Below are 16372 nucleotides of genomic sequence, written 5' to 3'. Positions count from 1 at the left end.
TCGAACCTGCCATTTTCTGTTGTTAATCAAGAACGAACCCGACTACTACTGGGACCTGTAGGCACAATAAGTATTATTGTGACTTATTTTTGTATATGTTAGTTATATTTTCTGAAATAAAATTTTACTTTTGGATTTGTAACTTCAATTTCAAAATACTGTACAGAATGTTTCAATAAAATCATATTGTCAAGAAATAGAACATAATACAAATGTTTCACTGAAACTGAATTTTCTCTGCAGTAGAATGCCCATTACAAAGGAAGGACTTGAATATACTTGGTTTGGATAATAATGTCATCAATATTTTTATTTCATTCCACATCTGCAACATTGCTTCTCACTAATTATAATTATTTTGCATTTACCAGGTAGTTTCCCACAACTCTGATATGCGTAAACTATTGCTGCCCGGGTCATGGATGGTTAGTGATGAGTGATAATGTTGTGACAGCCTCACACTCGTTCCTCATACTGCCGCTGCAGGTCGTGCACGGCCGCCAAATATCAGTCAAAGAGGCCAGGTAAGAGAACACTCACATTGCTGCATTTAAGAATTTTGTTTAATTATGTGATGTAGTTACTTAATCATTAGCTATAAAGTAAAATGTTATAATTTTGTAGAGAATTCATGAATCTGTAGTACTATATTTATAACGCTCCACTGAATTCACTACACAGAACAAAGCAGAAGCAGGCAATGTTCTATTGATTGATTGATGGAAGCTCCCAACAATAGCACAATAAACTTGAAGACCTTCCACTTCAAGACCTGAAAACAACAAAACAGATGCATGCAATGTAGCTAAATGTTATTGAGGAAACCTGGATGCATAGCCATGCCATCAACAAGCCCATGGAAATGCACCTGGGAGTAGAACGGACAAGGTTTAGTTCAGCTTTAACTGGGTGGGAGGATTCAACATATTCCCTACTTGGAAAAACAGACACCCTATGTGAAAACTGCACAAACACTGAACTCCTACCCCAGCAATGTCAACAAATACTTTAGAACATTCAAGGAAATTATATATGCAGCAGATTCAGACCCTGTACTAGTTAGTAGATATATGTTGACTCAACTAGTAGAGGAAACGAGTTAAACAACCTCTCTGACACGGGAAAATAATACAATATGACCATACTAGATGACTTCTGATTGAAAGACCAAACTTGAGATGATGCATACAACATGCCAACACTGAACCCTATTTGTCGACAAGGAAGGACAAAAGTTGCCACAAATAAGCAATGAATAAGTAATCAAATAGTTTCTCTTTAACAAAACACCTGGAAATGGCTGTATCTATGCCACTGAAATGGCCTGGCAGCAAGAGATATTAATAAACTGCATACATATCATCAAACTTGTTTTTAGCATGGAACCCCTTATGCAGGGACACTTAGTCAGAAAGATGGCGAGTCAATTTATCTATATAAATAAAAATGGAAATGTTCGTTTGTTCAAAATCGCTAATCTCCGAAAGTTCTTCACCGATTGCTTTGAAATTTTCACACAACGTTCCATTCGCATCCGAGCAGGTTTTTATATACATACTATATAGATGTCATGTCTGTGACGGAAAAAAACATTGTTTTTTGAAAAACTGTGTTTTTCATGTATTTTTCATGTGAGGGAAATCTTCGAAACCTCTTTACCGATTGCTTTGAAATTTTGACACAATGTTGCATTCGAATAAAAGAGTGTTTTTATATACCTACTATTTACATGCCTCACCTATGTCAGGAAAAAACATGTGTTTTTTTTTAAATCAGCGCCATCTGTAGGACGTAAGAGCAACACATGCAGTAATCTCCGAAAGTTCTTCTCCGATTGTTTTGAAATTTTGACACGACGTTCCGTTCGAATACTTGCATCTTTTTATATACCTACTATTTAGATGCCACACCTGTGACAGGTAAAAACATGCTCTTTTGGAAAAACAGCGCCATCTGTTGCACGTAAGAGCAACACAGGCTATTTAAAATATGTTATGATTTCATTTCAGTGTTTCCGATTGCATTGATATATTGGTTTTTCATAGTGTTTGATTTATTTTAATTTTGATTTAATTATTTTGTGTGACATTGCCTTGGAATTGAGCTGCGTTGTTTACCATAGTGTTCATTTCGTGGGTATAGTTTATTTGTTTCTTTTTTCATTCATTATTTTTCATTTGGTTTTTTTACTTGTTATTTGTCAGTGCAATTGGTGGTGAAATTGATCTGTGTCGATTGATCTACATTTAAATTGAAATATTTTGTTAGTATTTTTTGGCTTTGTTTTGAAAACAAGAAAATGGAAAATACGTTTATTTCACAGCTGCAAATGTACAACAAACAGCTATGAATCCCCTAGCTACAACGTTAACTGCTTTCTTCACAGTATGTCAAAATGACGCGTTTGCAAAAGCACTGCTGTATTCGGAAGTGCCTACGTATTACACGTGGAATGCCAGTAGAAAATGATTTGAACGACGCAAACAAGGAGAGCGAGTCGACGATGTGACGGTGTTCCCACCCTTATATTTCTCCCACGCCAGCTGTAAGAGTCATATCTACTTTACCCGAACGTTCTTTGCGTTCCAGGGAATAATTTGACATATGTGGGAGGATGAGGTGTTCTCGGGTTGGCGAGAAATTAATGAAAGAAGAGTGTTTTGGCCAGTGGCTTAGGCCCTTTTGGACGCCAAGATGGCGCCGGCCCCTACGTTTTCCTGCCAAGACGTTATGACATCAGGGGGCACCAGATTGGCCAAGAACGGTGATGTAGTACAGGGAGCCAATGAGAAACGCCCCTGGCAAGTATGACGTCACGAGTGAAAGGGGGTCCAGGCGGCGCGCCCCGTGGCGCCAAGGAGTTAGATACGACACGTTGTTAAGGGCGGACGTGCGATAAGGGGTCCTGTCAGTCTGACAGTTTTCGCCCCTCTCTGGTGGACATACGCATCACCAGTGGTCTGTAAGCATCCTGTGAGGTCTTCCTGAACTCCGTGGAGCGGACAGAAGAAGGAATTGACGGGAAACGAGCAACAAGTGCTCCAGTGACAGGCGCTTAGCAGAAGTGAAGCCTGGACAGTGACGTCAGGGACGACAGTACAGTTTCCCCAGTTGGATGATGACGTAGTGGCTGGGCCAGTTCACCGTGAGGAAGGAGAAGAACGAACTAGCTGGGAATACGAACGACTGCAGCCGTGAGTAAGGACTGCAGACGTAGTTGTGAGGAGGAGGCGATGGCCAGAAGACCGACTCCAACCCTTCAAGAGGTTGTGGAGAAGCACAGAACCTGCAGAGGGAAGAGCACGGAGAAGACGCGTTTTTGGGCTTTTTTTTTTTTTTTTTTTTTTTTTTTGATAAAAGAAATATACAAAGTATAGCACAATATATACATGACATGAACCTAAGAACAGAACATAACAACAAAAACATAATCATAAACAGGCATAGAGGAGAACATTGCATAATAAGACCCCAGAAACTCCAGGGACACAAGTCCGAATACACATAAACATAGAAACGGACACACAACAAACGGACGCATACGGACATGGAAAGACAACTAACATATAAAGAATAAACCAGACACACATATAAATACACAATGCACACAATTACAGAAATAACACAAAGCATAAGCACATCGCACACAAATCATACAAGTAACATAAAAACAAACCATGGCCAAGGCCCAGGCACTACTATATGACAACCCCAAGAAAGAATCCGGGGCGAACAATGAAACACAGAGATACACGTACCCTAAACAAACACACTTCCAGGAAGAACAGCAATCAAACCAACAAAAAGAGTAACAAACAGCCGCATGCAACTCACACAAGGAACAAGCAACGGCCCACGCAGGAGCCAACATAGAAGCAAACCCACACTCACACTCGACCCCACACACCAAACCGAACACACAACCACAGGAGCAACCACACACACACCCAGCACAACTCCCCCAAGGAGGCCCACCGGAGGGCCGGGGATCTAGGATGAAAACAGAAGACCACTCACCCAAAAGCAACCCCACGCACATACCCACCCGTGAACCAACCACGGAACTCGCTCGGAAACGCACGCTGCACCCACCACCACGTGAACCGCAAACGACCCCTCAAAAACCCCAAAAGCCTAGCAACCCCATAACCCTCCCTCCGACCCACCCACACACAATACACAAAGTCAGCAACAAGAAGACAAAGCGTATTACGAACACGGCGCGACCTCCGCGGAAAGGACAAAAACAAAAATCTCAAAAGGTCACCCCGACACCCAGGTCCACAAACCCCAACCAACACGTCCCGAAACCAATCAAGCAAACCCCGCAACCGCCCGCAAAAATAAAAGACATGCAACTGCGTCTCAGGGAGCCCACAGTGCACACACGTATCAGAGGCACGCAAACCCAGCATGCACAACCGTGCATTAGTCGCCAACGACAAATGCAAGAGCCGAAACAACAATTCCCGCTGTTGCGGAGCCAGAAACCGAGCCCCCAGCGCCGCCCACACATCCCCCCAATCCCAACACGGGAACAAACCCTCCACCCGCGGTGGAACACGACGAAACAAAACCCGATACACCGCCTTGACCGACAAGGACAGGAACCCCGGACAACGGCATACCTCCCGAAGAATTGCCACCGCCCAAGAGTAAACCGGGGGGGGGTACAGACCGCCGCCTCCCGACAAACACTAAAATCCACCAAATAGCTAAACCTAACAGAGCAAAAATAAACACACAAACCATTGAGCCCCCCACCCAACTCAAACCCCTGACACAACGAGACCCAAAAGAGCGCCCGAGCCCTCGTGAACACATCAGGAATGCCCACCCCACCCTCCCGCACAGCCAACACCAACGTCGACCGGCGAATTGGGTGGTAACGACCACACCACACATAACGATAAACCTGGCGCTCCAACCCGAAAGCCAGCTTACGATCCAGGGGGAAAACCCGAGCCACGAACCAGACCCGGGACAAAACTTTGCAATTCACAAGCAACGCCCGCTGATAAAGCGTCAACGGGCGCACAGCCAGCAACCCAATCGCAACACCGACACTCCGGGAAACCATATCCCAATTGCAAGCCAAGGACCTCTCAAAGGAAGCGAACCAGGTAAGCCCCAAAACCCGCATAGAAGTGACAACCGGAAACCATGACCCCACCCACACAAGGCGAGAGGACCACCCACCAAGACCCATAAGACCAGACTTCGCACGATTCACCTGCGCCCCAGTGGCCAACTCGAACTTCTCAACCACAACCTGGACCGCCCCAACCGACCCCTCCGAGGCCAGGAACAGTACGGTATCATCTGCATAACCGCAGATAGGCAACCGAAGACCCGACGGCAAACGGGGGGGGACGATCAACGGGCATCCCTTGATCACCCGAAAAAACGGCTCCTGAAAGACGATATACAGGAGCATCGAAAGCGGACAACCCTGCCGCACCGAGCGACGCACAGGGAAAGAATCACTCAAAAACCCATTTACACAGACCCGACTACAACATTGAGCGTACAACATACGCACCCAACGAACAAACAAGGGCGGAAATCCCAGCCTCCCCAACACGCGAAACAGAAAATCGAGCGACACACGGTCGAAAGCCTTCGACCAATCCAGACAAAGCATCGCTGCCGACAAGCGAGCGTCGGACACGTACAAGAGCACATCTCGAAACAATGCATTGCAATGCAACAAGGAACGACCCGGAACACCACAAAACTGCTCCACAGAGACAACAGACGCAACAACACTGCGACACCGACCAGCCAAGACGACATTCAACAAGGTAATGGGCCGCCAGTTTGAGAATAACCGTAGATCGCCCGACTTCGGGAGAAGCCGCACAATCCCAACGCACTGAGACATAGGCAGAACGCACTCCCGAAGACAAGACTGGACCACCTCCAGCAGAACATCCCCCAACACATCCCAAAAGGCGACATAGAACTCAATAGGAAGACCATCCGAACCCGGCACCTTCCCGGAACGAAACGACCGCACCACCACAAGCAGCTCCGCCAAGGAGACCTCTTTCACCAGACCAGCACACTCCGCAACCGACAACCCAGGAAGGCACCGACCCAAGAAATCCTCCGCAAGTGCGGCGTCCCCAGCCACCTCTGCATACAGCGCAGCCAACTCCTGCCGAACATAGTGCAACACCCCACCAGTGTCCGAAACAACCGTCCCATCTGGCCGTTGCAAGGCCATAAAAAGAACAGAGTCCCGTGTGGCCCGTACCTTACTTAAAAGAAATGGAGAAATCCGTTCCCCGTCGACCCTCTCACTTACACGAGCCCTCACACGCACACCCTCCGCCCACTCACCCCGCAACCCGCATATACGCGCCTTGCAGTCCACAATCTTATCAAAACAATCAACACCAGCATCGTACCGTACATACAACCTCGACAGCTGCGCCTGCAACAACCGCAGCAACCCAAAGCGCCCAGCAGCCTCGCGCTTAGCAACCACGTGAAAAAACAAACGACACTGCTCTTTACACCACTCCCACCACTCCAAGACAGAGAGAAACTCACAACGCCGGGCTCGAATCCCGACCCACCAACACCGAAACTGACGACAAACACGCGGAGAACGCAACAACCCACAGTTGAGCTTCCACCACCCCGCACCGACCCGCACCTGACTGGGTACCCCAACCCGGACCACCACCAAACTGTGGTCGGAGAATGCAACCGGGACAGTGCGAAAATCATACACCGTACATTCCCCACCATTGACATACACCCTATCGATGCGCGAACGCACCCCACGTGCAGCAAAAGTAAACGACAACCCTCCACCAAAGAGTACGGCAGCGTCCCGGAAACCACATGAACGCACCACCTCCAGCAGCGCACCCGAGACATTCTGCGGACGGGCGCTACAACAATCCCGCGCACTCGTCACACAATTGAAGTCCCCTCCAAAAATCATGCCCCGCGTATCATGGCGCAAGAAAGGAAGAAGCCCCACCCGAAAAAACTCCTCCCTCTCCCGACGACGCGCTGCACCCGAGGGGGCGTACACCGTCAAAAACGGAATCACGACCCCCAAAAACTCTACCCGCACAAACAACACCCGCCCATCCTCGTCCAACTCCGTGTGAAGCACGGAGAAGGAGGCTTTACGAGAGAATAACATAAGGGTCCCCCCGAAAGGCGTCCTCGGCGAGTTGAGCACCACATGATAATGCACGCTCAGACACTGCAACACAGACACATCATGCACATTATGCTCCTGTATGAGAGCCACATCCACACGTTGCTCCTGCAAAACATCCAACAGGCCCAACTGGACCCCAAGAGCATTCAAACCCCGAATATTCAAGGACGCACAAACTACAGAGGGCGCCATCGGAACAACCTCAGGACACCCCCAACCCGTCGCGACACACAGGCCGCACTTCATCCTGGACCCCAGGGCGATCACAATGAACACCGTCAGTCGCCGTACCCAGCCCCACGGACGAGCCCTCTGCCGGATCCGCAGAGCCCCCACCAACCGGAACAAGGGCCGAAGACCCCCGACAGGTACTCTTAGACAACACGACCACCAGGTCCCGGTCACCGCGATGAGCCACCCACCCAGAGGTGCCACCATCAGGAGGCGCAGCTGCCGTCACTGGAGGCACCACAGAAGAAACCTCCTCGATGTCCTCGCCCGCAACCTCCATCGCAACACCGCCCTCCGCCCACAACCGACGAGGCGATGTATCCTGAGCCGAACGACGGCGCTTCACATGAGGCTGCTGATCGTCGGTACAACGACCCCCAGCAAGGGGTGCTCCAGAAGAACCCGACGCGGGCGGGCCCAAAGCCGAAGCAGCACGGGCACACACAGCAGCAACCTCCACAGCATGGGGCCACAGCTTACCACCACGCCCGGAGACCGGAGCAGAAGGAGCAGGTCCAGAAAGCGGGAGAGCACACTCCAGCTCACAGGGGGCATCCACCACGGACGCCGAGGCAATCGCAGCTGACGAACCACTGGATAAGGCGACCTTCGTAGACGACGAGGGAGTCGACGCAGAGTCAGAGGGCAGGGAGGAGGACACACACCCCACCACCCCAGCATCCCCAGGCAGCAGACAATCGTCAGCAGGGGAAGCAGGCACCACACCAACAGCAGCAGCCGAGGACCGCACAGAAGCCTCCGGCCGTGGATGCACCTCCGCCACCACCGAACGAGGAACCCCCGAGGTAGGAGCTCCCGTTCCCACAGAGCACACTGGGGAAGCAGACGTACTATGTCCCGACCAAACAGGGACCGAGGGAGCACTCGCTGAACCCGCCGCAGGAACCACCCCAGGCACCTCGCCAGGGCGAGAAAGCGATGAGGAAGCCCCCCGCGTCTCCAAAGGGGGGAAGTCACCCTCCAAGAAAACGGAGGGAGCCTCAGCCCGAGGAGCATCACAGCTCGCTGCCACATGGCCCTCAGCACCACACCGGAAACAAGTACGAGTCTGTCCCTGATAGAATACTCTGAGCGAGAGCCCACGATACAGAAGACGAGATGGTACCGGTGACGTAATCTTCATACCTAGCGTACGAATGCCCGTACGCAGCCCGCTCAGCCGACCTGTACGCAGATGGTTGAAACGATGAAACTGCACCTCTCCATATTTTCCAAACACAACCCGCAGCTCATCCTCAGAGAACGTCACCGGTACACCATGCACACTCACGTACTGCACGGCCCCCCAGGGATCCGAAACGGCCACAGACACAGCCGCGTCGGTGACTGGAACAGAGTGGCCGGCCCAACGCGCCACAAACTCCTTGTACAGCGAGCTCCTGCAGAAGGTCATCGCCACTCGCGTAGGGGAAAGCTTTTCCAGCCCTATCAAATCCTGGACATCCGCTTGAAGCACATCGACGACAGCAACTTCTACAATCGCCCAGTCCACATCCCCTGAGAAGTCAAGGCACGCCGTGTCCACCCGCCGTACGCGGGACACAACACCAACCACCATACCACCAGCCGGGCCCTCCGGCCAGCGGGCGCACCACACCACAGTCCACACCCGCCCCCACTCAGCACCAGGCGAGAACTGGCAGGTCAAACGAGCACGTCCTGGCCCTCTGGCGGCCAGTGAGCGAATCCAAGATGGCGCCGGCCCCTACGTTTTCCTGCCAAGACGTTATGACATCAGGGGGCACCAGATTGGCCAAGAACGGTGATGTAGTACAGGGAGCCAATGAGAAACGCCCCTGGCAAGTATGACGTCACGAGTGAAAGGGGGTCCAGGCGGCGCGCCCCGTGGCGCCAAGGAGTTAGATACGACACGTTGTTAAGGGCGGACGTGCGATAAGGGGTCCTGTCAGTCTGACAGTTTTTGCCCCTCTCTGGTGGACATACGCATCACCAGTGGTCTGTAAGCATCCTGTGAGGTCTTCCTGAACTCCGTGGAGCGGACAGAAGAAGGAATTGACGGGAAACGAGCAACACGTGCTCCAGTGACAGGCGCTTAGCAGAAGTGAAGCCTGGACAGTGACGTCAGGGACGACAGTACAGTTTCCCCAGTTGGATGATGACGTAGTGGCTGGGCCAGTTCACCGTGAGGAAGGAGAAGAACGAACTAGCTGGGAATACGAACGACTGCAGCCGTGAGTAAGGACTGCAGACGTAGTTGTGAGGAGGAGGCGATGGCCAGAAGACCGACTCCAACCCTTCAAGAGGTTGTGGAGAAGCACAGAACCTGCAGAGGGAAGAGCACGGAGAAGACGCGTTTTTGGGCGTTGGTTGAAGTCCTGGGAAGAGCATAAGAGTGTGTGGGGGTGTTCCTTACAGCAAGTTATGAGCCGGGACCAGGAGCTTCAATTCAACCCTCAACAGAGGACGAGTCCACATCCTTGATGGTGGAAGTAGGTAATTCAGTTTTCCCCCCCATTCCCCTTTAGTTAGCTATTAGCCAGAGCATCTTCTATATCATGAGCAGGGCTCAGCAATGTCTGTGTTTCTAGTAAGACACAGTTGTGACGGGAGATGCTATAGAGCTCTCAAGAGATATTTATATGGTGTGTGAATGCACCTGCGGTTTGATGAAGAGATTACTGTGTGCCTGGAGTGTCATTTATATTATAGGGTTGCGCCAGAGGATATATATAAATAAATGTACAATTTAATAGTATAAGGCTGTGTGCCTGGAGTGTCATTTATATTATAATATAGTGAGATAGTGAGGTCAGCGAGGAGAGTGAGTGGGCGTGGCATCTTGCGAGTTGCCAAACGTTCGATAATATTGCATTTGGATCGTGGGAAAGCATGACAGCCAGGAGTGTTGCCATCTCCCTGAGTGTTCCAGAATTATGAAGAGGCAGAGAGGAAGCTGCTCATTTATTCCTTTGCCATGTTGTTGATGCAGAGTTGTGATTCTTTAATCTTTTAAGTAAACTACAAAACCACCGCCGTGTTTGTATCAACCCTCCATTACCTTGTTGCTACTGAGAGTGAGTGATTTAAACATATACTTACCTGCTACCAACTTGATTAGTGTTCTGTGGGGCCACTACTACTACTACATTATTACTATTTCCACTGAGGTGTTACTGGACACGCGAAACACCAGTTGGCGACCTTTAGTGAGCGGTAGAGCCCTCTGTTGGGGCGGGCACATGATCAAGTGAAGTGATCGTGTTCTCACTCGTCTTAGGCTATGAGGCCGGCCGGAGATAGACTGAGAGACTCTCCTTGGTGAACAGTGGCACCGTGAGGATTGAGGGAAGACCTGTGGGGCTACAGTAAGTAACGCTTTTCACTACTAATACTTGGTGGTGACTGGCTAGAGAGGGAGACACCCCGACAATGGACAACGTGGCATGTTCAAATGAACTACGATAGGCAGACATCTACCGTGCATCCCAATCAAGATGAATGCTTCTTTTTTCGTATGCTGTTGGTAAATGTGCCTGGTCCAACTTCTTTCCAGCCATTGAGATTTGTCAACGGCGTAACACATGCCACTTTCCGTAGTGCATGTCAACCTCTGAATTAGAGAACCGACACTGGGATTAATGTATGCATTAATGACGTGTCCAACACGTCACATCCAAATCAAAATAGTGCATTGTTTGCAATCATATTGACCACCGGCTCTCTTTCATCTCCGACACAGTTAGGGGAGAAATATAATTGTTTAAATTGTTTAAATTACTAATCAAGCTGTCAATGTAATCAATCAGAGCTTTAATATAACAATGTGCTTTAATATACTTACTTATCTCTCTCATCTCATTTTTCTCTTGTAATGTATCTTTCATTTATCAATTCTGATTGAAATTACCTACTTAAAATTATCTGCTAGATTAAGGATCTGCCCGAAACGCTGTGCGCACTAGTGGCTTTACAAGAATATAAATACTGTACTATCCAATGTATTCTCACAAACCCAATGTACCTTCTTGTATATATATAAATAAAATAAATAAATAAAATAAAATAAATAAATTTCACATGGCTGAAGATATTGTCCGTCGAATACGCAAGGAAAATTCAAATATGAACATGGATTTCACAGCAGAAATCTACAACGAAGCCTTGATAATTATTGAAGATTTGTGCTTAGAAATCATGAACAAAGTTCTCAATCAATTGGGAATGCCATCACCGAATCGATCTGCTGCTGCTTCGTTTGATGTAGAATTGTCATGAACAAAGTTACAACACGGGTGAACTGTTGCTGTATGTACAATCAAATATTCCTAAGCTAACGCTTAAGCAAAAATGCATTTATAATCAAATAATTCAAATTGTCAATAACGGGCTTGAGAAATTTTCTTAGATACGCCAGGAAGAACTGGTAAAACCTGAATAATTAGATTGATTCTGGCAGCATTTCGATCCCAAAATAGCATAGCCTTAGCTCTTGCATCGTCCGGAATAGCTGCGACATTGCTACCAGGTGGAAGAACTGCTACCTCGGCTTTGAAATTGCCATTGAACATGCATGCAATTCATTGAAACTCCCACGTGCAACATTTCCAAAGCATCCGGCACACGAACTTAACAATATTATTCAGCCTAGCATTCAAAGTGAGGCAGTCACATACAAGTCCGTCGACACTGTTGAGGAAGCAGAAGAAGCAGGTAATTATCCAACAGAATTTTTTAATTCACTCGATCTGCCAGGGATACCAGCCCACATACTGCACTTGAAAATCGGCGTGCCAATTATCATGTTGCAAAATATCAACCAGCCAAAACTTTGCAACGCCACGCGGCTTGCAGTAAAAAAATTAATCAGCGACGTCGTAGAAGCAAGTCTTGACAGGACCTTTCAAATGTGAAGATGTCCTCATTCCTCGCATTCCTATGATTCCAATGGATATGCCATTTCAATTTAAGATATTGTAATTTCCAATTCGATTGGCGTTTGCAATCACCATCAACAAAGCTCAGGGCCAATCTTTAGAATTGTGCAGTTTATATCTAGAAACGGATTGTTTGTCACATGGAAAATTATATTTTACGTGTTCTAGAATCGGCAAACCAGACAGTCTCTATATCTCCACAGACAATGGAACAACAAAAAATATTATTTACCCACAAGCATTGTAAAATTAAACATATTAGAAACGTGCACTTTCTCTTTTCTTTCTTTCCCACTTACCCAGAATGATCCGCAGCAACGCGTGGCGGGTACTGCTAGTCTATTATAGTGTAGTCTCATTTGTGCCAGTTAAGAATGTGAAGTGGCCTCATTTCCTGAGTCTTGAATAGATCAGGACCCACCACTTGGTCACTTGGAAGTGGTGGGGCCACCACAACAGCCACAACAGGTGGCTGTTGTACCACCTGATTGTGGTGGGGGTAGTTTAATTAGTGGGAGATTAACTTGTTTTAGGGTTTTGTTTGGCAATTTAATGTTCCAAACATTATTCTGAGGCATTATGCCAGGAGAAATGTACTTGTCACTGGAAATCTGACAATCAGTGTCCTATATTTATTGTGCTGGTAACAGAAACTAAAGGAAGCTGCTAAGGAACCACTCGGAATGGGGCATTACATTTCACGCTGCACTCTGTTCTTTACATGTTCAGCTTTTTGTGCTGTTGTGCCACTTCCATCTCCACCCATTGTCCAAACATGATATTTTCTTCATGAAATTCATTTATAATTTTATTTTATGATGAAATTGTTTGCAATTTTCAGGACACTACACAAAGAGCCATCGGGATCCTACACTGATCCAGATCACAGTAATACTGGCCTCCTCCGTAGTTTGGGACATCATGGCAACTCCTCAGCACAGGAAGTCTTTGCCTCTCACTCAACTTGATATGGTCCACAGCTGTCACAGTGGATCGATGTGCTAGTCACAAGGTACAGTGAGCCATTTAAGGGATGCATTCCAATAAAATTTCAGCACATTGGATTTGTGAACATTTACATAAATGGTACATTTGTGAACATTGAATGAGGGCAAATAGGGAATGCAATCTAGTGACAATGCAAAATTTACTTTTTGCTGCTGCTTTGTATTTTATCTAAATGTGTTGTTATTACACCTTATCTAAAGGTTGTTATTAAGTAATCCTGCTACTATCCACCCACATACAGTATTTAGTGTAGTTTTGTAGAAAGTACTTTTGCACAATCACCAGTGATGTACAGTTCACTCCCATTTCTACACACTATAATTTAGCGACCTCCACTTGAATGTAGTGTAAACAGTTACACCAATATTACTGTTTATTTTCTAATTTTACACTTGTTGTTAGCCATCATCACCAAGAATATTATAATTTTTTGAGCTATTACATTTACTTGATCTGTGATGCATCAATAAACCATATTATGCAGTCATATATCATTATGGAACTGGCACTATTGTCGTCATATCTTCAGCCGTGTTATTGTGACTCATCGTCTGCATATAACCCTGTGACTGTTACAGGATTAACAGACTGAAGTCAAGTGCTATTAGATATTATCTGTTCAATCCATGTTCATAGTGAAGGATTGAGGTTATCAGTTATGTGTGTGATCTACAGATTATCACCGCTTGATTACTGAAAGATTTGAAATAATTCTAAACTTGCTACCCGACTCTTTTGTTTTGTGAATAAAACCCACCCTAAAGTGCCGACCCAGGGTCCACAAGTGTGTGTACCATACATGTTGCAGTGTCAAAGTCCAGCTTCGCACACGGAGCCAACACGATCATTGTTCTGTGATGCCCTGCCCCATGTCTCACGTACGTCATGCATGCTCCCTTGGAGTTGCCATCCATTATGTTGACTGACTGACCTCGCATGTTCAACCACGTGTAGTAGTGAATGAGGTTAATGAGAAGAGACCGCCATCTATGCAATCCATGAGCCAAGCCAGTGTCAGTGCAGCCAACACATCATTATCCAGCTATTATGGATGTGTGTTTGTATTGGGACGGAATGTGTCAAGGCTGGCCCACAGTAAGTACAAATCTCTACTGCTTTTCCTAGGGTTGCCCCGTGTAGATCTTGGTAATTAACCGACCGATTAAGTATACCTCCTTTCCAACCACTTCAGTTGAGTGGTACAACAACTGAGGTGACCCACAAATGTTAAGATGTTTACCTGCGTGGGAAGTGTTCTGGGTACTTGTTCTTTGTATAAGTGAATTAGCAGACACCACATATAGTCTCTCAGTGATGTATGTTTATTTCAATGATTAATAGATCATTGTGAAATTGGTTTCAGTGATACAGTGATATTGTGTGCATTATTGGTGTCATTGATGGTGTTACTGTGCATTTCTTGGTATTGTTGTGTATTGCCCGAGTGTTCTGTTGGAACTACAATCAGATGTCGTTAGGCAGTAACTGTCGGGGTGTTCACTATTATTCAGTTACTTTACTATTGTTCCGTGCAAGTGAGTAGAGACCGTGTGTGTCTTCTCATATCAACACCGCGGGAACGATTCCTGCTGTGTGTGATTTGTATGGTTTTGTTGAGCCACTTTTGCTTATAGTAATGTTAAGCTCCCAATGTATTAATAAATTTGCTGAATAAACATTATTATTAGTTTTTGTCTTTTTGTCAGCATTTCCTGCCCCGTACACTTATTCTACTTAATTATTGGGTACCGGTTCTGGGTATTGAGACCCCAAGTCATTTCTCTAGAATAGCATTTATGCATTGGAAAGAGACTGACAACCCAGTGACTGGTGATCCCTCATACTCAACTGGAGACAGTGTGGTGTGCACCTCTTCTCTATTTGAGACACAGCGAATCTCTGTGGCTGCTCTCGCACACATTTTCTGTCAATTGATAGCTTCTAAAGTGACCACCATTGTGATTGAGGCTGTTGCATGCAGTTGTAATCATTGAAGAAATATATATACCCTCACAACCAATAAATAAAATGAAGAAACAATGACCTTTCAGTCTGTCCTGGACCATTTTCAAGACACGATTTGATAATGACTCAAGACAGACCAGAACGTTGTCATTTCTACATTTATCTGATGTGTAGTTGGGTCAGCACTGGGTTACATCTGTCGGAAATCCGACACACATAATAACATGAGTATTAAAGAAAAGAGAGTGGGTGATTCCGTGACGTCATCGACGTCACGTATTTCCATTACTCATAATCTTTTTATACGACAGTCTAGTGTTTAAATTTAATAAAAATGTTCACTAAGACTGAATATAATTTTCAACACTGGGAATATAGCTTAATACACTATTCCTTAAACATAAATAGAACCATCAAACATTTGAGTTCGTCTCCCCGGGAGCGTCATCACACACAGAGACATCAACAAAGGACACGCTGTAGAGTGGCTCTCCATATGAGGTGATTTTAACTCGTTAGACACCCAGACTACGTGTCAACAATCGAGCAACCAGCAAAACAGCCTCTCAACAGCCACAGCAACACCACTATCTGTCTTACCAAGTATTTTTTTAATTTTTGGCCATAGTTATTCATAAATAGGTAGGCGGTTATAATGCATGAAAACCCCCAATAACTAAGTACGTTTACTCAGCTCAACACACTCATATTCCATTTCATACCTGTACTTATACAGTACAGGTACTTAGGGAAACATTATTAATTCTTTAAACTCGGCAGGTAATTGTGATTTGGAGTTACAAGAAGTAGAGCAGACAGTTGGCCCTCCATATAAATTATTACCTAGCTGTACACCAAACTTTGTAGGCCTCCAGACAGCCGCCATTACGTGGCACTCAGAGGCACAGGGCCACACCCAACTTTGATGCTACAATTACACAGCCTTAGCAGGCCCCATCAACAGGAACAGCTAAGCCTTCTTTTTGTACAATACTATAGACATAGTATTAGAAATTATAATTAATTATTGCTATAATAATAGATTAGACCACCATATGTGGTATGA

At 46.5% G+C, this 16372-nt stretch overlaps 1 protein-coding gene across 1 annotated transcript in view; it reads left to right on the top strand.

Annotated features, from left to right (window-relative positions):
- LOC123758568 (xylosyltransferase 1-like) overlaps positions 1 to 15005 on the top strand; it is a 34443-nt gene extending 19438 nt beyond the window's left edge. Inside the window, exons 6-7 of the mRNA XM_069334328.1 lie at positions 372 to 524; positions 13175 to 15005. The gene's annotated coding sequence lies outside the window, so the exon portion shown is untranslated. The remainder of the gene's footprint in view (positions 1 to 371; positions 525 to 13174) is intronic.
- The last annotated feature ends 1367 nt before the right edge of the window (positions 15006 to 16372 follow it).

Source organism: Procambarus clarkii, chromosome 31 (genome assembly GCF_040958095.1).
Source record: "Procambarus clarkii isolate CNS0578487 chromosome 31, FALCON_Pclarkii_2.0, whole genome shotgun sequence".
Classification (NCBI taxonomy): Eukaryota; Metazoa; Arthropoda; class Malacostraca; order Decapoda; family Cambaridae; genus Procambarus; species Procambarus clarkii.
This window is presented reverse-complemented; position numbering and strand designations above follow the sequence as displayed.